This window comes from Diceros bicornis, chromosome 5, assembly GCF_020826845.1.
Source record: "Diceros bicornis minor isolate mBicDic1 chromosome 5, mDicBic1.mat.cur, whole genome shotgun sequence".
Taxonomy (NCBI): domain Eukaryota; kingdom Metazoa; phylum Chordata; class Mammalia; order Perissodactyla; family Rhinocerotidae; genus Diceros; species Diceros bicornis.
The window spans coordinates 22,691,675-22,715,287 of NC_080744.1; the positions used below are offsets into that span (position 1 = coordinate 22,691,675).

General features: G+C 40.9%; 1 protein-coding gene across 3 annotated transcripts in view; it reads left to right on the forward strand.

Moving 5' to 3' along the window:
- The window catches only part of STXBP6 (syntaxin binding protein 6), a 226,476-nt gene that overhangs the window by 42,762 nt on the left and 160,101 nt on the right, over window positions 1–23,613 (forward strand). The window lies entirely within an intron of this gene.

The window sequence follows — 23,613 nt, forward strand, 5'->3', positions numbered from 1 at the left end:
TGAGCTGCCAGCCACAAATGAGGTGCCTAGGCTACCCTTATTTCTGCCCAGCCAACCACAGATTCGGGGGTCCCATGACTGTGTGCCCCCCACCCAAGGTTGGATAATTTGCTAGAGTAACTCACAGAACTCAGGAAAGTGCTTTACTTACTATTACTGGTTTATTATAAGGAAGACAACTCAGGAACAGCCAAATGGAAGAGATGCAGAGGGCAAGGTGTTTGTGGGGGGAGGGACGACAGAGCTTCCATGCCCTGTAGGATGTGCCACCCACCTGGCACCTCCATGTGTTCACCAATGAGGAAGTTTTCCAAACCTCACTGTTTAGGGTTTTTTTGGAGGTTTCGTTACATAGGCATGCTTGACTAAATCATTGGCCATTGGTGATTGAACTCAATCTTCAGCCCCTCTCTCTTCCCTGGAGGTCAGGAAAATGGGGATGCTGAAAATTCCAACCCTCTAATCATGCCTTGGTGTTTGTGGCAACCAGCCCCCATCCTGAAGCTCTCTAGGGGTCCTTAAGAGTCACCTTATTAGCATAAACTCAGATATGGTTGAAAGGGGCTTGTTATGAATAACAAGATACTCCTATCACTCCAACAATTCCAAGAGTTTTAGGAGTTCTGTGCCAGGAACTAGGGACAAAGACCAAACATATATATTCCATTATACAACAATACTCCAAAAAACTGCAGTTAGGTATATCTTATTCACACTGCAGAAAACCAAAGGCAAAGAGAAAATCTTGAAGGAAGCCACAGGGGAAAAAGAACACCTTACCTATTGAAGAATGAGGATAACAATTACAGTGGCTTGCTCATCAGAAACCATGCAAGCAAGAAGAGAATGGAGTGAAATCTTCAGAATGTTGAAAGAAAAGAACTTTTTCATTCAAACCAACAATATTGAGTATCTGTGCTATCATCTGGAATATAAAAAAGAAAGACTAAAACATGAATGCTGCCCTGAAGGAGCTCACAGGCAGGCTAACAAAGAAACATAGATGTTGTGTGAGTTTATGTAACTCTCTGGGCCACGGTTTCCTAATCTGTTAAATGAGAGTGTTGGACTAAATTATTGACCTCCAGTGCTTTTATTTTTCCCTTTTTTTCTTTGGAAGTAGAACTTTTTATTCAAAGGAAATTTTATTTTGAATTGGAGCAAATAAAGCAGATAAAAGTGGAGCTGTTGTACCTGAGCTATTGTAGTTGATGGGTGGGAGGTGATGATGAGGTTTCCCCCTCCCCATCCTCAGAAAGGCTCCTGTGGGGGCTCTGTGGAATGCCCAGGGCTTTGGGGGAGCACCAGTGGAAGACCCTGGCCTAGCAGAACAGGAGAGCCCTTTCCTGTCTGAAGACTCTATGGCTGTGCCACTAAGTTCTATTGATGTCAGTGCTTCCTTCACCTTTAGATTTGTCTCCATTTTGCGCTAATTCCTTCCTCACCCCAGGTTCTGGTGCACATCCATGTTCAGTGTCATTTCTCGTTATACTAAAAGTGCTTCTCTAATTTATGCCCATCTTCTTGCCATTTCTCTTCTCTCACATCTCTTATTTCTTATTGATTTTTCCCACTTGTCTTTCATCCATGTGGACAGATTTCCCCTTTTAGTGTACAAAGAAAATTATAATAGGTAACACTTATTGGGTTGTTTCCCCAATATGTTAAGTTCCCAGTAATTTAAGATTTAACACTCTCACTGGGTTCATTTCCTGGTCAGGGTCGCTAGGCGTCAGAGTCAACTCGATGGCACTAACAACAACAACACTTAATGACTCCCCGGTGTGAGTGCTGTTCTCAACATTTTGCATAAATTATCTCATTTCATCATTATGACAGTCTTGTGGGCAGGTGTTAACATCATTATTATTTTATAGGTAAGGAGACCAAGGCAGGCATAAAGAGGCACATAAAGTGATGGTATCATGGAGAAACAATTGTCAGAACTGTGACTCAAGCATGGCCTAGTTGGCTCTGGAGCCCTTCCATTTAACCATGGCCTAAGCTTCTTTACTTTCCCATTTTTAGCTGTCAGTTCTCGGGAAGGGTGTGGTCCCATTCTTTCATGTGTCTTTGTATGCTCTGTAGCTATGTCTCTGCCCCCGTTCCTTTCCTTTTTTGAAGAGAGAAGCATAGAAACCCTATGTGATGCCAAGAATGAGGTAGTTAAGATTTAACTGAAACTCAAAAGAGAAGTGATTTGGGGATCATTGTTTTGAATGGGTTTCTTGGGATGTGACAGAGGGAAATGACGCTGAGAGAGTCAATCATTTAGGTTGACAGTTGCAAGTTTACCAAGGAATTTGGTGTGAGGAAGGAAGGCAGGGACAAAAAGGGGCAGGACCAGGTGTTTGATCAAAGTCAAGAGATAGTAAAGTAATGATGGAAAGTGGGATCAATTTTCTGTTATGAAAAGCTAAGTGACTTTAGAGACTGATTTCTCCTTTTGTGTTGCTATGCTATTTTAACCTTGTGCCAGGAATAGTCTTAATATAATGACCTGAAAATAAATAAGGAGGAATATGTGCCATCACTGATTGCTGCTAAGTATCTTGTTGCTACCAAAAGAACAAGGGAAAAAATAAGTGATTAACCAAATTCCTAAAGACTAAAACCTTTGAACTGCAAAATGTTATGATGTTTACTCAGCAGAAATAAGTCTACTAAATGGTGTGAAGCATTAAAAAAAAATTAACCTGGAAGCCTTGGCCAAAGTTTGACCTATTTCATCATAAATAAAGTATGGAAGGTAAGCTTTGAGAAGTGAAATTCATGTAGATCTATCTGTTACTCTTACCCATAAAGTTACAAAATTATAGGAAAACTTGGCCATTTCTCTACTTGGAGTGGGAGAAGAATGGGTTCCAAATATGGAAACACATCTCCAATTTGTGTAGTAAATCTATAGAGAAAGATCAATATAAAGGTTTTTACCTCACTGAAGCACTTTTATTTCCATTTACTGACTTCTGAAAGTAACGTTCAGATTTATAACATACTCAAGTTAAAACAGTTTCTAAAATCTGATGTGTGTGAGGTTTTTGAAAGGAAAGCAATAAAGTAAGTTTATTGGGCTCTCCGTGAACATTTTACTTTAGAACAGATGTTGGAAACTGGCTAGGCCTTTTAAAAGGGGAGAGTATTGGCTGATGAACATCCAAAGGAGTTTAGTTACTATATTTCTAAGATAGTTTTGTCCATGTGGTTGCCTATGGATAAACCCTAAATATGTAAGTTTTATCCCCAAGAAGTTTGTTTTTCAAGAGCTGCTTGATAACTTGGATACCTCTAAAAGGAAAATAACTCTTGTTACCTATTTTGTTAGGGAGTCCATGGAAACTAAGGATAATATTTTCTGTAAAATTTCTACAGTGCTAGAGATTGGGTCTAGCAGCCCAGCGCACAATGCCGCCTTCTTTAAGAAGCATTCCCAAATCTACCTAGTAGGAATTAATCTATACCTTCTTTATTCATGGATTCATTCATTCATTCAACAAACTATTTTGGAAAACCTATTGTGTGGGATTAAAACTATGAGCAGGATAAACATAGTCCCTGTCTTCCCCGAATTCATGGTTTCATGGGGAATACAGAGTAAGTACAGAGAGTTAACAGGCAGTATCGTGACTGCTATAATGGATGAAGTTAGGCTGCACGCAGAACTGGGAAGTCTTTGCAGAAAGTGCTGTCTAAGGTAAGTTGGAGTTAACTGGGTGAACAGAGAGGATTAGGGCAGCAATATATGAGGCTGGGGAACCAGCTTTGTGCAGGGAGTGAAAGTGGTTCTGAAATGGAAAGGAGTCAGAGTGGGTGGAGCTTGTAGCATGAGGGAGGAGGAAGTAGTGACAAGAAGAGATGCTAGAAGGAGAAACAGTGGCTCTAGAACCCTGAGAGATTTCTCAAACCCACCTTCCTGATGGCAGTGGTGAGCCACTGAAGTGATGGCAGATGTTCTATAAAAATCACAGTAGCTTCTGTCAGGCATGAGGTCATCACTGTTCAAGGTCAAAAAGGTAAGGGACCCAATCCCCAAATCCCATTTTAGGGTTTATTTCTTGGGAACCACTGCTGGTACCAAGTACTGCATCAGTCATAGTCCAGTCAGAGAATAGATGCCATGCTAATATTTCAAATAGAGGTGATTTACATAAGGAATTGGGGACAAAACGTATTGGAGGACTGCAAGAGTGAATAGTGGAAGCAGAGGCAAAATCGAGATGAGTAACTCCAGGAATCAGCTGCCATCTCTAGGGCTGGGAGAACAAAAGAGAACAAATGTGGTTAACTAAACCTAGAAACTCAGAGTAGGGACCACCATAGAGCTGACGTGCTGACTGCTGAGGAGATGCTTGGACCTCTGGGGAGGGATAGCCTCATGGCTAGTGTTCTGACCATCAAGGGGGTCTTTGGCTAGTACACAGAGTACTAAAAGCATGGGGAACTAGAGCTGTCTGCTACTGTGGAGTCTGACAGGAGCTGGAAAACAGGAGGAAAGTTTCTTTTCCCCACCTTTACCTTCCAGTCTCCTGCCAGTGGCTCCCATTGGCAGAATTTAACAAGAAGCCAGTTGCAAGGGAGTCTGGGAAATGTGGTTTGCAGCAGAATACAAAAGGGTGGGCTTGGGCAGAAAGACAGCTGGTAAATAATCTGCCTCAGGCATTTTATAAAAGTAACTCTAGCTCTACTGTGGGAAGTGGATGGGAGGGAGGCAAACCTGGATTCAGGTTGATCAGTTCAGAGGTGGTTATCTAGACTGGAGATGATGGCAGCCTGATTTAGGGCAAGGAGAGGAGAGAGAAAGAGAAGTGGGCAGATGTGGTGAGATTGAGAATGCAAAATTGAACTGGATTTGGTGACTGATGTGTTGGGAGGGATGAGAGGATAGATGAGAGGAAATTAAGGAGGAAGCTTGGGTTTCTGAATCTCAGGTGGATAGTGGTGCTGTTTACCGAGGTAGGAACATAGGACTAGAAACTGTAGACAAACATGATTCATTCCACTTTGAGCTGTTGAGTTTGAGGTGCTTGTGGTTCAGCCGGCTGGAAATTCCTTGTGGATGTCTGGTCAGAAGATGTAGATGTGATGTACTTTCAAGCCTATAGATGGTACTTGAAGTCTTAGGAATGAATGAGATTACCGAGGGAGACTATAGAGCGTGGAGAGAAGCAAGCACAGAGAGGAACCTGGAGGGAATAACAACATTTTAGGAAAGAGCATAGTAGTGGAGACAGGTTCACGAAGGAGACTGTGAAAGAGTGGTCAGAGAGATTGGAAGAAAACCAGAGTGCGTGATGTCCCGGAAGCTAGGGAAGAGTGTTGGAAGAGGAGGTCATGGTCAACACTTAAGTGCTCCAAAGTTTGCTGTTCAATGTTGTTTGTGTTTCTTTATCATACTCATCAAGTCTGCCTGTTTTTCAGAGTTACTTATGGGTGATTCTCCTCTAGTGTAATGTAGGCCTGAGACACTGTGCTACAGATACCTGAGCATTTGGCTTTGATGTTTTGCACATATGTATGTGCTTGATGTATGTTTATTGCATTAGATTTATCAGGTGCTGGCAAACTCCAGCTTGTAGATTGGCCATTTGCTTTTGTGAATAAAGTTTTATTGGAACACAGGCCTGCCTGTTCCTTTATCTCTTGTCTATGGTTACTTTCATGCTGTAACAACAGAATTGAATAGTCGAGACGAAGACCTTATGGCCTAGAAAACCTAAATTATTTACTATGTGGTCCTTTATGATTGCTGATCCCTAGGTTATGGTGTTGAAGCTGTTTTATGTAAGCTAGTAAGATTGTGTCTTTGACTTTTCCTTTTTTTAAAATCTTTTTATTATGTTTAGGGAAGATGTAGAGCATAGACAGTGCCTTCTCGGGGTTGGTCATGGTCTTGTTTTGGTATGAAGGCAACAGAGCCAAGCGAAAGAAAAGTTAGCAGATGGTTAGAGTAGTCTCTTTCAACATGACTGTGGGGCTACATAGTACCCGTATAAGGAAAACTGCTAGGGCAAGGAAGGTGGAACAGGAGGGAGCATGGATCCATGCATTTAAGACATGCCTTTTCAGCTCTGTGGTGTACCAGGTCCTGTGCTAGGTGCTGGGATTTCTCTAGTAGTTCAGAATCTGGATGGAGATACAGACCCATAAGCAGAAGCTTACAATTCCCTCTCATGTGTTAGGCACAGTGATAAAGCTGTGCACAGGTGATACAGAAAAGGGGCAGCCTGGGGAGAAGCAGCAGGAGGAAGAATGACCACATTGGGAGGAGGCCACCAGGTACCACATTGCCACTTCAGAGCTGGGAGTGGATGTAGAGGATCTGAGGCTAGGCGAGGCTGTCTACCATCTCTCCAGGCGGAAGTCCTGTGTGAGAAGTAGGGCCCTTGAGGCTGTGCAGTCATGGAGAAAAGGCAGTTCTGAGAGATCTTGTCCGTCACCAAAGTTTGTCTTCTAGGTATTCTTTTTTTTTTTTTTTTTAAGATGACATATTTCGTGTGGTTTTAGTTTGTGGGAATCATAACCTTGAATTGGTTGATTTTCTCCTTACATAAAGTACAGAAGTCATCTTGCATTAATATATCTTTTGACTGGATTTGTCTTGCCTTTAGGGACGATAAAAGCTCCGTGAGCTGAGCATCTAACATAGGCAAGGGAAGTTCTCTGTTTATTTAAAAGTCTGAACTTGCTGCCATTTTATTATTCATGCCCCTCAATAGCAACAAATTACACCTTCACATTAATCTGACTGTGCTCTCCCAATGACCTGTGTGAACTTATTTGGGCAGGAGTTAGGCCTAATATGTTAATAAAGAAAGTGAGACACATACTTGCACACTTTAAGTTATTTGTCAATGTTCATTGTTTTCAGTAAGTTCTTTTGTTTGCAAGTAACAGCAACTCATTCTAATCACTTCAGGAAAATAGGAGTTTTTCATAACCCTGCATGTAAACTGGAAAGCTGGGCAAACCCTGGCACCTCTGGGTGCTTCCTTCTCTCCCTCCTCCCCCCTACTCTCTGCCTATCTGCACCATCCTTTCCTCAATCTAAGATCAGTTTTCTCTGTAACTTTTGTAAATATGTGATCTGTCTTCTCCTCTCAGCCTCTCTCTGCATCATGACTGACAAATAAAGCTTCAGTTCTCACTGCTATTTGGCTCATTAGCTCTGTTTTCTTTCAGAATCTGATTGGCCCAGCTTCTCTTTTCAAACAAGGCCATATTGTACTGGAGTGACTCTTCCTGGGTCAAGAGCCCTCCTCTTGGACTGGGGAGGTGTACTCGTGTGAATCATAAAAGCAGGAAGTTGGGCAGCTTCCCTCAGCAGCATAAAGTGAGAAGCAAGGTGTCCTGAGTTGTGACCTGTCCAGTACATCCCTTCCCTGCCTGACCCGTAACTCATGTCCTACACACAGTTCCAAAGATACCCACTTCTAATATAATATAATCCAATCCCCATAGGTAAAACCACACATTCACTTACCTTTTTCCCAACAGGAAGCATCCCAAAGTCATAGTCAACTGCTACATTGAGAAGCAGTCATGGGACCACTTAAAAAGCATCATCCAATCTGAATCCACAACTCTCAGTGATGTCCATTTCAATTCTAGTTCTCTCATGATGCAGTCTAGCTATTTTGCAACACATGGACTAAAAGTTACATGTAATACTGACACACCCTGTGCACAATGGTGGGGACTATCTTCATGCTCATTTATGAAAGGGGAGAAGAAATTTCCACCTCTTCATCTAGCTGTGAGAAAGACACATCATACATTGGTCACTGGCTCAGCCTACTCTCTATGTAGTAGAATAAAGCCCACATTTGGTGATGAGCGGCCTCCTGCAGGCATTCTGAAGGCGAATGCTTGGAAATAGTAAGGTTTATTGGAGGAACCCTGACTCTTAAGTCCTTGGCTTGTTGCCTTGCTTCTTTTACCGTGAAATGAGTTCCTTGATCTGTCAACAATGACTCGAGAGTTGTCTTTAGGCTGTTGATTGACCTGGGTCTTTGGAAATACCATGGAATCTTCTGTTTTCTTCCTATGACTTTCCTTCTACTTTTCTTCTCTGTGCATTTCTTTGTTAAAATCTGGTTCTGGAGGTTTATTTTTTATTTTTTAGTTCTTCAGTAGTTAATGATGTGACATTGAATAGAAATATCAGCTCAGTGGATACATCTCAAACCAGAATCTTTTGGGATTTTTTTCCCTTCAACCTCTGTTAAGAATTTAGAGCACTCTGATTTTGTAGTAGATAGAGTAGGTATCTGTGGTGGGGCTTGGATTCTGTAATCAAGCTTGTTTATCTCTGAGCATTCTTTCTTGGCTGATTTCCATGTGGTTTCTAAGTTAATTGCATAGAAAAAACCCGAAAGATTTAGTTTTCCGCACTATATTGACATGACTTTTGCATTTGCATTTAGTCATTTGTGCTTCTTCTGTCTTAGTAAGTACAGTGAGCTGTCTTTGTATTTACACACGATTGAGAACTAGGTGATAAATGAGGAGTAGAGTTAGAATAGAGGAAGTCAGCCTAGTCATTTCGCAAATAACCAAGCATCAGGGAACGCTGCCACCATCAACCACCAAATAACTTCAAACTAATTAAAGCATTGGAGTGTTTTGGGTTTTTTTTTTTAGCATATTTTATTTACCTAGTAAAAGTTCCTGAGTCCCAGCCCTGCCCTTTTTCTCTTCAGGGCTTCCCCACTTTTGCTGGGTTGGATTGGACTTACTCAAGGAGAAACCATTCCATTAACCATCACACTGACACAACTATCCAGAACCATAGGGGGATTTCTGTGTTACAGGAAAACATGCACACAGCAGAATTAACAGACCAATTATGTAACGATGTATAGTGTTAGGTATTTCATGTAGGGAGTATAGCAGGTGGTGATTATCATGGGATTGATCCTTTGGCGTCATGTAATTTATTGCTCTCCAGGTGTTTTTGAGATGAAGACAGAAATCTAGAAAGTTTACTGCATGGACTAAGAGAGAAAGCTAGATAAAAAAGTTTTTTAAAAAAACAAAATGCAGATCTTATATGTTTAAGCTCTCCGTATGAAGCCAGTAGTCCTTAAGAGAGCAGTGGTTATTGAGAGCCCCCTTGCAGGTTCAGAGCTCCATCTGTCATAGTCTCCTGACCAGGCCCACCCTGCTGTACCTCTCCATGTGCAGCAGTTGTCTTGAGTTGTAGCATAGACTGGGATCACAGTAGATACTTGATGAAATATCTGGTGGAAAGGATGAAAATGTGAGTAGGTAAGGTTTTGGCCTCAAATTTCTGTGAAACACTGACTCTGAGGTTATGCATAGAGATTAAATAGGATATCAGTGAAAGAAAACTACCAGGCTGGTGTTTTAAGAATATCAACCGAGTAGATGAACATCCTTGAATATGCATCTTTGCCCATTTGTTCGATGATTTCCTTAGGATAAATTCTTAGAAGTAGAATTGACGTTGTGCCTATTTTCAGAGCTCTGGATAAATATAACTGAAGTGTCCTGTAGAAGGCTATCTGAGCTGGCTGTATATGAGACTGCCAGAGTCCCCACCCACCACATTTCACCGTGTTTGTATTTGTGTCTCCAGAGCCTGCTTGATGGCACTTTCTCAGAGCAGTTGGCTTGTTGAGAGGGGATGAGAATATAAAATGTTCATAAACTTTTAAGATGACTATGACTATGTGTTCCGCCGAAGTGGAACACACAAACTTAACTGCTACACCACCAGGCCGGCCTCTGTTTTTGTTTATTTTGATGCCTTTGGTTTAATTCCCCAAAATTCGTGTGATGATTTCTTGACCTCTGCTTTACTCTCCCATTGGGCAGTTCCTTTTTTTTTTTCTTTTGTAATCTGTGCTCTTCCTGTCTTATATATTCTTACAACTTTTCCAAGTATGCTAATTAATTTAGTATCTACACCAGGTTCTTCATATTCAGTAACCAGACAGGAATAAATTAGTGAACAGGCCAGATATAAGAAGAGCAGGGCTTCTTATAATGGAGGTTATAGGGATAATGGAGGTCAATTGACATTAAGCCTCAATTTGGGCAATAAAATAGGGAGTGGTGGGGACTGATGAATTTGAGATTATAGAGATGGTGGGGGGGGGGCCTAATGTTGCTAGATCCTCCCAATTTTCAAGAGAAAGTAGAAATCTGTTTTACATAAAATATGCATTCTTAAAATGTACACGGGCCAAGAAAACTTATTCTTGCAAAACTCTCCAATTATGACCTCAGGTCTATCCCCTCCCGCTTCAGTGAATGGGGATGAACATTTTAAAAGTAGTTTTCCTTCCTTCCCTCTTCCCCCAATAATACTTCATGCCAAATGGACGTTTGAGGAGTTTATATATGTCCCAGACGCCTTTTTCTGTGGTAGCTTCTCCGTGACCGTTCCTTTCTTCTTTGCCATACATGTTCCTGGAGTTTCCTCTTGTTGTTCTGAAAGTGTGTAGCGTCTGTGCAGAAATGTGTCCCTGCAGAGTGTCCTCTGTGCTCACCTCAGGCTCAGGTCAAGGCATGTCCATCTCTCAGCTGAAGCAGTCCAGAGCATGCCCCTTGTGCACATCCCAGGGGGAAGCTGAGGCGTTATGTTCTGGGTCACTCAGAGCCAAGGGCTTCCGTGGCTTTCCCTGGAAGTGGATCTTCCTGTGTGATCCGTGCAGGCAGGCCTAATTCAATTCTTTAATTACATTTCAAGCATAGGCTTAACAGAAAAAGTATCTCCTGATCACCAGCCTCTGAAGGATTAAAGTGTTGCCTCTCCTGCTGCTGTGGAGCGGCAGCTTCAGAGTCCTCATGTAGTCTGGCAGTTGCCTGTTTTCCTTGTCTTTCTCCTCGATTAGACTTTTTCCCTTGAATATATCTAATTTGCCCGTAATCTCTATCCCTTGCATAGAGGCCAGATCACAGTAATTGCTGAGTAAGTGTGTGTTGAATGAAGAAGGATAGGTCCTGTCCTTACATGAAATTTCCTTATTACCTTTGGTAATGAAGAACAATGTGTGTTAGAACAGAAATAGTCATCAAAGCCAGATGAACGTCTTTTCAGAAGGCTTGGAGAGCTGTGGCTCCACGTTATTTGATTTCCCTGTCTGACAGTTAGTGGTGAATGGTAGTGACTACTATTCTTGATCCCTTTGCTTAATTGCTGAACCCACAGGACCTGTCTACATTGATTTCTTTTCAACAGCAGTGTTGATTTACTAACTTGTTCGCTGCTGGAATATAAGCTCCCTGAGGGAAGGAACTGTCAATCTTGTTCCCCTCAGTGTCTAGGACAGTGCTGCATGATTAATGAGTGCGGCTGTGTCTTGACCCAGCTCTGCTCTGCTCTGTGTGCTCCTCTTCTCTCCTTGCTCTTGTCCTTGCCTTTTTTAAAGGTCTACACAGCTCTGCATCTCCCTTGGGTAACAACAGTCCATCCACAGTCAGACAGACTTAAATTGGCTCTGTCATTATTTTCCTGCCTAAGCTGGAAATTCCATACAGTGAGGCAGAGGGGGTGACGGAAGCAGGGCAGGATTGCAGAAGGAAAAACCATCTCTTCCCTGGCTGAGTCTAGCAGAGTCATTAAGGTAGGTCCCTTCTCTAATCCTTGTTCTCTTGACTTGTCGAGGAGAGACGATAGTACCTCCCTACCTCCCTCATAAGTTGGGGACATGAAATAGGATGATACTTGAGGAAACCTTTGTAAAATACACCGTGACATGTATATGCTTTTGAAGATGTAAGCTGATGTGCTCACATGCTTGTCTGCCCTTCTAGAACCAGGGCACCCAGGTGGGAGCAGGCTGACCCAGAGAGCTGATTTCCTAACCTCTTTCTTCATCCTTCACAACAATCTGGTGAAGTTGGTGGCGCTATCCCATTTTAAAGATGAAGATATGATATGGCTCTCAGAGATGTAGAATTTTAGCCAACATTATTCATCGAGTAAAGGCAATGACAGGCTCAGGCTAGAACACCTGATGACAAATCTAGCCTTCTTTTCACCATCTAACATGGGTAAGATTGGGGCAGGGAAGAAGTGACCACCGTGCCTTGGCCCGGATTCTGGATGGTGAGCCTGATCACATGTGCTTGAATGTTTCTGGAATTTGTTAACATGTGATACCATAAACTTGTACTAGTGTTAACTTGAGTTAGTATTAGAGTAGTATTCAATTGATAGATTTTTCTTCCCTATCAAACACTGCACAGCTAGTTAGGTCAGAAGTTATTTTCTGGAACATACTGATTAAAAAAGAGGTTGACATTGAATGACAGAAGAGCTGATTGAATGGGGCAGAGTCTGCATTTGCATATGGGCCTTGAGTCTGACCTGGATTTGTAGGCTATTCTGTGGCATCCCCAAACACAGAACAGGGGTGCCCACCTACCCATCCATCCCTCTCACGTGGAGATTTAGCCGTTGATTGGATGCTGGATTCTCTCCAAGGCATTCTAGTTTGTTGCTTCTGGGGAGTCTGAAGTGAACCTGTAAAGACTCTTCAGTTACCCAACAGGACCTTGTGCAGCTGCGTGTGGAAATCAGGATAATTCTGGCATTTCTGGGAGCATTTTAATAGAGCACTGATTACAGATTGCAGGCACCTGGTGGTGTTTTGGTACTGAGGCTGAGGGTGCAGTTCCAAAGACAAGAACTGAGCTTCACAGATTCCTGTTTTCCTGCCCTGTGGTTTCCCGGAGCCTGGAATAGGTACTGAGAAATCCTTACAAGCTGATCCAGGCTCCTGGCATGGTTAGCCTGTGCTGTCAGGAGACCAGCAATGCCAGGGCATTAAATCCAAGACTGATAATGGACATGTGACTTTGCCCACGGTACGTTCTCCTTTCAATGGCTCAGAGCGCTGAGACTATAGGAGGGGCTCCTGTTAGTTGGGGTCAGCACAGAGCCCAGTGGCTTGGGACTTGGCCAAAACTATTCCATGCTTCTTGGACTGTCTCAGGCTGTTCCACTTGGGCAGGCCTTCATTGCTTTTGGCCTTAACAGCCAAGTAAGAAGACAAACTGTGAAAATTCAAGAGAATAAAAGGTGATAGCCAAAAGTCGAGGTTTAGAAATTTATAGGCTAGAGGTATTCTAGTCCAACCTTAATTCTGTGCCAATTCATATAAAAATGAATGAATCTGAGAAGAGTCCCCACTGCGATAAATTGTGTTTTTTCTCTCTTTCTCCTCCCTTCTGCCATACCACCTATTGTCGCCTTCCACATATTTGGGCCTGCTATAATAACTTGTACTTGAATGAGCATTGTGGCAAAGTGGAGAGCAATGGCTAGCCCTAATCTTGGCTTTACTTCTCTTTAGTTGTATGATTTGGGAACTATGCTCTGGACTTCAGTTTTCTTATGATTTAAGAGAGGGAATAGGGTGAGCTAGACAATTACTAAGATCACTCCCAACTATTAAATCTTTAAACTTAAGAATGCTAATATACTAACTTGTCCATGCCTTTCAACTTAAGTATAAGCTGCTGTTGGGTGTCAAGGGTTGGTTGTTGCCTGGCTCATGAGGAAGGTCTTGCTGAGTTCTTCTCAGTAAAGTGAAGCAGATGGAATTCCCCTTGCTGAGCCTTTTAAATTTGTGAAGCCCTGGGCATTACTGCTAGGGAAGCAAGGAAGGTGTTGGAAGGCCTGGCTGCAAATGATAGAAGGCGTAGAAAGAGTGAGGGTGGAGGTAATAAGGAGGGTCCAAGTGGTGCTTTCAAAATGTCAGAGGGGGGTAATCCAGCAAAGGAAGTGGAAAGAGGAGTTTCCCTTGAGAACCAGCAGAAACCTTTGAAATATGTGCCTTTCATATTTAAGCCTTTTCCGGTTTGGAAAATAGCCTACAAGGTTCATAAAACTGCCTTGTGGCAGCCATCCAAGATCCTCGCAGGAGTGGACTCCTGTTGTAAAACTACTGGTCTCCAAAGGAGGGTGATGAACAGAACAGCTGTGATAGGCTTCAGCAGGCATCATCCTGTTTATAGAGACAGAGATCGGTTGCAGACTCTCTCTGCTAAGGTATTCTCAACTCCCCAGTTTTTTACTCAGGGAATCAAAACAAACTCTATTCTAACTAGACTACGTGATCTTCTTTGCCAGCTGCACAGCATGACATTCACTCCCGAGATGAACAGATATCCAGAAAGAAGGACTTCAAACTACAGCCTGATTCATATCTTTGGGCCGCTGGGCAAGGATGATAACAGTATCATGTCCACCAGAAAGCAAGGCTGATCAGAGGCAAAACTGAGGCACATGAATTTGTCTTGATTTACCTAGAATGCATTCCTACCTGACCTCTTCCTCCCTTTCTCGTTTCATCAATGAGATAGTGAGGAAGAGCAAAGACTCCTGGAATCATGCTTCCTAGATTCAAATCTCTGCTCTGCGCTTTAAAAACTGTGATTTAGAGGAACTTATTTAACTGTTCTGAGCCTTAGTTTCCTCATCTGTAAAACGGAATTTCGCCTCTCTCGCTCCATGCCCCAACGGGACAAACACGTTAAAGAGGATTTTCAGATGCTGAAGTCCCATATCTAAATGTCAGAATTTGAGATAGCGGATGGGAAAGCTTTTGAAGTCTGGGAGGGAATCTTTCCATCACCATTCACATTATACAGCACGGGCATAAAATCATGAAGGTGACCATTGGGGAGACTGATTAAAGTTGAAATTATAGTCCTTGGCCAGATCTTTATGAGGTAGAAGAGTTTAATCACCTTATAGAAAATCTCATTTGTGAAATTGAGACATTGAAGAACAGAGTGCCTTACCTTTTAAATTGACAAGGTAAATATTTGTAAAATGACTCCAGGGTGTGTCACATTTCTTCTTTGCCCCTCAATGCTGTGAAGGACTTCATGTCAGAGTATAACACTGATAAAATATCAATTATAGAAACTCTCTCAAGAAATTATAAAGTGATGATATTCTCTAAATCACGGATTCAAGTAGGAAATACTATTTTAAAATTGATGTTAGATCTAGAGAATATTTTGAGAAGTTTTGCTCTGAGTTTTAGGAAATATGTAAACTTGTTTCAACTATATTTTAGGTTTTTATAGGTTTCATACTCTTAAAAGATGGAGGGTCTTTTTAAAGGCTTATTATCCTTTTATTGTTATATTCCAGGTCTGTCCTAAAATAGAAATAGCTGAATCAAGAGAATTTATAATTTACCTAGGATTTGAGACAACAAATATTTGATATAAAAGGCTCATCTTATGCTTACTGGGGTTGTGGGGATTATACACTTATTTGTTTCTTTGTTTTTAATGGTTGATATGTTTGGTCTTTTTTTTTTTATCCATAACTTCTATAAACTTCTGTATAAACCCAACCCATCCTCTAAGAGGAAGACACCTGAATCACTACCTAAGTCTTCATTTCCTTTCATGTGTAGGTTTAGTGTCCTCCCTCTTTTATCCCCAGTGTAAGTAAAAGGAACGTGGAAATTCAGCAAGCAGTAGAGACACAGCACATAATTAAAATTTTTATTTTCACATTGTCAGTCCTTGTGTGGCTTTGTCCATATTTGGTCTGAAAAGATTTGTCTATTGCCAGTGTTGTTGCTATAGACAGTGCTCTCAGGCCAATATATTGTTTTCTTAGCCTGCCAACTAGCTGTTGGACACCACAGTGACATGAGTACTCAAAAACTGGGAGATGCCAACAATTCGAGCTCCTTTTGGTTTGTTTTCTCTTACAACCCTTTGTTCTTTCTTTGAAATGGTTAAATTCATTTTTAAGGCCTGCCTCACATTTTGGAGTGATAGTCCTATCATAATCCAATGAGTGCATTCCAGCCTGCCTGTCTGTGTGGTCCTTTGTTTCTACCCATTACTGTAGAATCAGTACACGGGTACTGTAGAATCAATTTAACTGGTCCTTGGAATTTAAACTTGTGAATGTGGAGAGTCTATTTTAGAATGAATCCCTCAAAATGAGTGATGCTTATGAAATCTTCATCTCACCTTAACAAATCCTCCAAATGGCATATTTCCAGCAGCATTTTCTTTTTTTTTTTGGCGGTGATGTTATTTTTTGGCTTTGTCATATCATTTGTTCAAGTTAGGACGTAGTGATTGACAAGAAGCCTAAAAAGTCCTCCCACAACGTAAATAAACTTGTGTAAACACAGGTCTTGTGGTCTGGGCATAGAATAGAGTTTGTTCTTTGAATATTAAACCTAGAAGAAGAACGTGCTTACTGCACATATAAACAAGGAAAAAGGAGATGAAAATAGTTTAGATTTATAATTGAAGCAGATGTGAGTCACTGGCTTGGAGGATCCTGTGAACATCATGTCTCGCACATGAGGAGGGTTTGTATACACAGGGAAAGAAAGCCAACCAAGGCTGATAGTATTTGGTAGCCTGATGGTGGAAGAGAGCTTCCTCTTTTCCTTCCTTAAAGAGTGAACCGTCATGAGCAAGGCTGCTGGTACGGTTGTGCTATTTTTGCACTGCTCTGAAGGTGAATGTCCAAGGGAGCGAGTGCAAACTGACATACAGCTGGTGTTCTGTCCGCCAGGCCACGAGCCCCGGCGTGGAGCTGCATTTGCTCAGAGGAAAGGTGCCATTTTCTTTTCACAAAATACCTGCAGGCCTTGTAATTGTTCACAGCATTTGCTCTTCTTTCTCACCGCTCTTTGAAGGTGGGACTTTATCCAGTTTCACCTTTGGGATTCCCAACACCATGCCTAGACAGGAGTTGAAAAGAGAGTAGGACAGACCGATAATTGGATCTCAATAAAATATATTTTGATATATCCTCCAGTTTTAAGGGAAAGAGTATATCTCAGAAACGAAATGTTTTAAGAAGCAGTCGAATCAGGTTAGAGCAGGATAAGAATACTGCCCTGCAGAATCTCTGACCTATTTTCTTGTTTCAAAATCCAGAGATAATCATATTAACATTTGGCAAGCTTTTTTCTAGACATCTCTTTATGCGTATAAATACACACGTATAACTTTACATTCATGAGCTCATTTCTTCTTTTCACTCTGTGTTATGTCATGGTCATTTTTTTCAAGTCAATATCTAGAGATCTATGCTGTGATTTTTAAAGGCTATGTAATATTCCATTGGGCAGATGGACTGTACTGTATTTAACCAAAGAAGATTGGATACTGATGGATATTTAGGTCATTTATAATGTTTTGCTTTTAAAAATAAATCTGAAGGAAGCATTCATCATCTTTAATACACACACATAGACAGCACTCCCCTTTTCTCTAGATTTGGGACCCAGAGCTGCTGGTTCAAAGGATTCCAACTCAAATATTAATCTCTGTGAGAAAGGGATTATAACTTCCTCATAATCTTTAGACCAATGGGGGTGGGTTAAAAGTGGCATACTTTACCATTCATAAAAACACATACCTAAAGATTGTAGTTTGCAATCTTAAAGCAAACTTTGGACGATACATTTAGTGGCTATCTTGATTGTACACTTGAGATTGCGTGTGGAAGTGCTTTGTAGATCATGAAGTGCTGTACAAACCTTGGTGCCCTGTTACTAGGGCTCTACAGAGTCTCTGCCATGAACTCTCAAAAAACGTTTATGGAGTTTTTAAAATTTATTTTATAAATAAATCATTAAATACAGGGAGGAAAAACCCAAAGACAATGGTTCTGAACCTAATTATACAGCAGAATAAACCAAAGAGATCATCAACAAAACAAGTCCCAGGCCCTGCCCCCCAGACCCCCTGAATCTCTGAGAACAGCTCTGAGAACAGCACCCCAGTTGACACTGTAAGTACAGTCTTTGTTCGGAATTCCTTCTTTAAGGTATTTCTTTGTCTATCTCCAAATATTTTTCTAGCAAAATAGAGAATATTTTTAGCTTTTTTTCATAGACTTAAAATTTTTATTTTCCTGTTTGGAAGTTTCTGGCTCCTTCCAGGATATTTTTAGAGGATTTTCTGTATGACTTATTGATTTAGTCCCAATCTTTGTAAATCTTGTGAAGTCTTAAGCATGAGTGCTTGGTATGCTGTTCCCATCTGATTTCACACCATGGCAAGCCCATTCCATAGTCTTTGTTGTTTTCAAGTGATGGTACTTTTCAACTTTGAATGTTATCACCAGATTAAAGTTATCTATCTATTCTAGTGGCATATCTGACTCCCTGTGTAAAGTCTACGTATAAGAAGTTTTAGTTAAGAGTAGAGTTGAACTACATGGAGAAATTGGCTGGTGGACTGAAATTTTTGTCTAATTTATTTAATTTATCAGTACTCATACATGCATGGAGAGACTAAAGTTTTTATCTTGAGAACTGTCTTATCAAAGAGTAAAGTTGTCTCAGTAGAAATTTTGCATATTTAGAATAATCGGTAACCCTTACTTGAGTAAACTTTTATAAAGAAGCTAAATTGGCCTCAAATTATCTCATTGGTCTTAATATATGAAACCAGAAAAAAGAAAATTGATTTTCATTGCATAACAAATTGCGTATTTTCTGACTGCCAGGTGAAGTTTTTGGATTTTGGAGCAAAATTAGCATTTTTAGATTATTTTAAGGTTTAATGACCATGTAATAACATCTGACTTGTAACATTTAGTATTTGTGTACTGTGGGTTTTAAGGGAAGTGGATTTAATATTTCTCCACTTGGGTTTCAATGTTTATGACATTGACCCATTCATTGTCAAGATAATTGTGTGTCTCTGTCAAGACCTGTGGCGTAGAGAAGAAGCAATTAAATATAGTTAAACTTGAATCATATTTATCCTTGAGAATAGTACTTTGGGAAGTGTAGAAGGACAGTTGTGAGCAAGATGGGAGCAGTACTGGAGCCCTTTTAGGAGGCATCCAAGCATTCAGGCCAGGGATGATGAGGATCCGAACCAAGGCAGAGGATGTGAGAGTGAAGAGGAACTGGTGGGGTCCAGAAATATTAAATTGCATCCACAGGACTAGGTGATTGGTTAGTTGTTAAGGGGAGATTGGAGGGTTGGAGGGAAAAGGCGGAGTTTAGGTTAACTCTTGGTGGAAATGCTCAGTTGGCAGCTAGATATATGGATTTAAAGCCAGGAAGACATTCAGAGCTGGGTGCGTGATTAGTGTCATCAGATTAAAAGTGGAAGTCAAAGTTGCATTTGTAGAATTTCAAGAAGAAAGTGACAATGCAGAGAAGTCTTATCTTAGAGAATGATGTTATTTCTCTTATTTCTAAGTTATTTGAGGTCGCCTCACTAAAGTTCCCATGCACTAGAGAAGACTAGCTGATTCTTCCAGAAGTCTTCCAGGGTGAAATCATATTTGCTGTTAACCTGGAGAATTCTGGAACTTGAAATCAGCTTGTTTTGAGTGCACCTGCCTCAGGATTGAGTCACATTAACTAGTTTAAGATGATGATGTCTAAAACCAGTGGTTCTGCTTACTCATTGGCAATGGGAATATAATTGTCCTGCAGTCCAGATTACTTGTGTTGGCATGGTCAATGCCCAAATATGACCAGAAGATTGCATGTTAAACATGAGATCTGAACAGAGAAGTTAATGAGGTTAGATGAATCAGTTATCTTACACTATTTGGCTAAATAGATGGTGCCTCTATCTCACCAGAGGAGGTTCTTGCCTGTCAGGTGAGAAGTACTTAAGGTCCATAGGCTACACCCCCTTAGAATCATCTCATGGTAATGAATGGCCTGCCATAGGGCATCTGCAGTTTTAACTTGCTAGAGTCCCTACCACTTCCTTGTCTCCTGTCCCCTGACCACAGAGGGTAAGTGCCAGTTCCACCACTGGAAACCCAAAATGATAGTGTTGGAATACAAGAACATCTTACATCTGTACCCCTTTACTTATGTACTTCATCTGCTGAATCCCTGAGGTTGTAGGATTATCTTATTTCCTGGTTACTTGGGGGGGGGTGGAGGGCCGTCTCACTACAGTAACCCTGTACTAACAAAAGTGGATATGGATTAGATGGCTTAAAGTGAGAAGAAGATAGATGAAAAAGCCTTGAGAAAGATTAAAATTAACTGCAATTAGGTTCTACAACTACCACTTAAGGGAGCCAGCTGCTTTGACTTGCAAATCATATTGTAGGTTGGTTTCTTGGATGGAAAAGCTTTGTAATTTACAGCCTATAGAAACTGTGGACCAGGAAGAGAAAAAAATTCCATGGAGTTGTAGGGGAGGAAAAATAATTTTCTCTCTTCCCTTCTGAGTTCCTAGCTGAGACCTCTGTAATAAAAGATAGATTAACAAGGGAAAAACAGAAGTTTATTAACATATATACCTCATGTGTACATGGGAGATACCCAGGGAAAAATGAGTAACTCCTTGAGGTGGCTTAGAATTCAAGATCAAATACCATTTTTATGCGGAAAGAGGAGAGGGGATATAGACCTCTTAGGGGAGAGTAAAGGATTTTTAGAAAAGATGAATGGGCCTTCAGAAGAATAGATGGGAGGTATGATAGTCTGTAACCAAGTCTGTCTGAGTGTGGTGTTGACTTCTAGCCTCCTCTTCTGTGACAAGAGTCGGTTTTCCCTGGTTGATGAAACTCCCGGGGAAAGGACTTATGACAATCGAGTTCCTTTTGGAGGACCTGTCTTTAGGCAGATTAACGGTGTTCAGAGAAAGCCTCTCCCTGCATTTGTTGTTTTTCAGATGCCTTCAGCTCAAAATAATCAAAATACTAAAGTGGCATATTTTGAGGTTGCTTGTCTTGCTACCTTCAGGGTGATGTAGGTTGGAGTAACTGTGGTCATTGGTGCGGTATTGCTGTGTATTCATCTCGTTTCCTTACAATGAGGCCCCAGCCTTGGGTTGGACATTGATTTACCGACAGTAAGATGTAAGACCTGATAGAGCTGCTTGGTTGAATCAAGAGAAAAAATTCTGTACATTCTCTTCCTGTATTCTCTCCTGAGAATACGTTCCTTTCCATCCCCTAGTTCCTCTTTAGGCTTTTGGCTTTTAAATTAGGTGTCAGCATGGCTGCATGAGAACCAGTTAGACAGTTGTTTAAAATACAGATCCCGAGATTCTGATTTGGTGGATATAAAAGAGGAACCCAGGAGTCTGCATTTTTGAAAAGTTCACCATGCTGAATTCAGATGTGCAGTTAGGTTTGGGAGACACTCTTGTAGATTATTGCCGCAAAGCTACAATAGCACCACTTTTACTTTCTGATTCTTTCCCTTCTAATCCACTGTACATTCCCACTCCCAGGGTGGCATTAAAGACATACACACATGTGTGCAGTCACACAGTCCTGTTAATATCATTGTCCTGAACAAAAACTTTTGACAATTTCCCATAGAGTGGATCTGATAATCTCCTACTAGTGAGTTTCCTGAGGGTGAAGCCTATAAAACACTTAGTAAGAGCCTTCCATATAATAGGCCATTTATCTGTATTTAGAAGGTTTCATACCCATGAATGAGGAAAGTGAGGCTTTGGTGAATAAAGTTGAGTTTCTCTTTTATAGACACCTGGTGTGGATGGCTACATTTACTCAGCTTCTACAAGTTCAGAGGGTCTTTTATTTTTTATACTGTGGTAGGGGAGTTAATAAAAATTTTCCATTTTTAAGCATTTATTCAGGCATTAGAATAAGTGATTTGCATGCATTGTTTAATTGAATTCTTTCAATATGCGGTTCTACGAGGCAGGCGAGAATATCAAGTTGCAGTTATAAACTGAGGGGCTAGAATTTTAACAGATTTACCCAGTCACTTAGGTCGTAAGTGTTGGAGCTGAAATTTGAACCCAGGTTTGTTTGATTCCAAAACTTGTGCTCAATGAAGTTACTGATTTTATCTTTTCTCTCTCTCTCTTTTTTTTTGTTCTTGGCCACTGAATATCAGTATAAAAAAATAACAAAAAGTCATTTCCATTTCTTACTAGTTTTTCAAAAGAAGGACAGGATTTCTTAAGAGTTTGGTAAAACGTGCGTGTCCTTTTCTTTCTTTTTTATTTTTGTCTGACAGATTTTACATAATAAAATGATAGCCTTTTATTTCTTTTAACCACAGTTTTAGAGAATGTGGATCCGAGATAGGAAAGCAGAAGCCATGCCACAGTTGGGAAGGTGCTGGTCAGAGAACGCCTGATGAGTTTGGGAATATGACTTGCTTTCTACATTGCTTATAGAATGTTTGAAGCCACCGTGTACCACTGGCTTTCTTTTTCACATGTCCCCAAATGGTTAGAGATGAGAGGCCTTGAAACTAGAAAAGAACTAGTGTGTGTTTCTCTCTTTTTAAGAAATGTCCCTGTAAATTCTAACACCCTGCCTAAGAAAGTCATGGGGTAAATCAGGGCGAGAGTCATGGGGTAAATCAGGGCGAGAGAAGTTCTGTTTGCCAACTTCTAGGAAATCACAGGGAATCAGTTAGTGGTCAACACATTGAAGAACAGGTCCCCCTACACTGTTGTCATTTTGTTCTCAGCCAATATGAAGAATCTGGTAGCAATGATAAAATGTCATGATCCGAGCACAGATAGGTCTGGGTATAGATCTATAACATGTAATAAAAAGCAACACTTTTTTTCTTTATTCTTAGTGCCACTAAGAAAACCTGTTCTATTACAGAATTGAAACTAGGAGAAATTTCTTTAACTAGGGGGTTGCTCTGATTTTTTTTTTTTTTTTTGGTAAGGAAGATTGGCTCTGAGCTAACATCTGTTGCCAATATTCCTCTTTTTTTTGGCTGAGGAAGATTGGATGGGCCAACATCCATGCCCATCTTCCTCTACTCTGCATATGGGACGCCTGCCACAGCATGGCTTGATGAGTGGTACGTCAGTCTGCGCCCGGGATTTGAACCTGCAACCCCAGGCTGTCGAAGCGGAGCGCATGAACTCAACCACTATGCCACCAGGCCGGCCTCTGGATGCTCATTTTTAATATACTCTTTCCTACCATAAGATTACAGATGTAGGCCAGTTACAGGAAGACAGCTGTGTTGGTAGCATTTGTGAATCTTGCATTGGGAAGGATGTTCCCATGGTCTTCCCTCATAAATGATCTGGATTTAAGCGAAACCTTTGATGTAGTCAGTAGTCAACTCCTGGAGAACAAGAACCATGTCTTAATTATTTCCTGATTCTCTAATATCGAGCATAGAGGTGGCACATAGTAGGTATTTGTGCTTACAAATTGGCACAAATTTACAGCAGGCTGATCAACTCTTTGAGCTGCCATTACCATATATAGCTGTGCTGTTCATCCATATGCAGGATCTCTGAATACTCTGTACAACCTGTGTGACCAACTCATAGGCCCTCTCTGCACCTTTAATTCTGATTTGTTAATTGCTTGAACAAATGCTGGTTACTAATTAAGACATAGAATATGACTAGGATGATGGAATAGAAAACATTTACTCAAGTTTACTCAAGTTGCTTTTGAGTTTTTTGGATGATAGGGTAAAAATTCAGATTGATTTTGAATATAATAGACACAAATAAGCAGAATTAAGATCATTAGGAAAGTACAACTTCTGGAAAACTAAATATAACATGGGGACTGTGTGTATCTGAGTTTGGATGGAGGTGAGGGGGGAACTCATTGTGAGTCAGCAACATACTGCTTTATTTTCTAAATTATTGGGCACACACTGCCAGTTAACCACAGGAGCA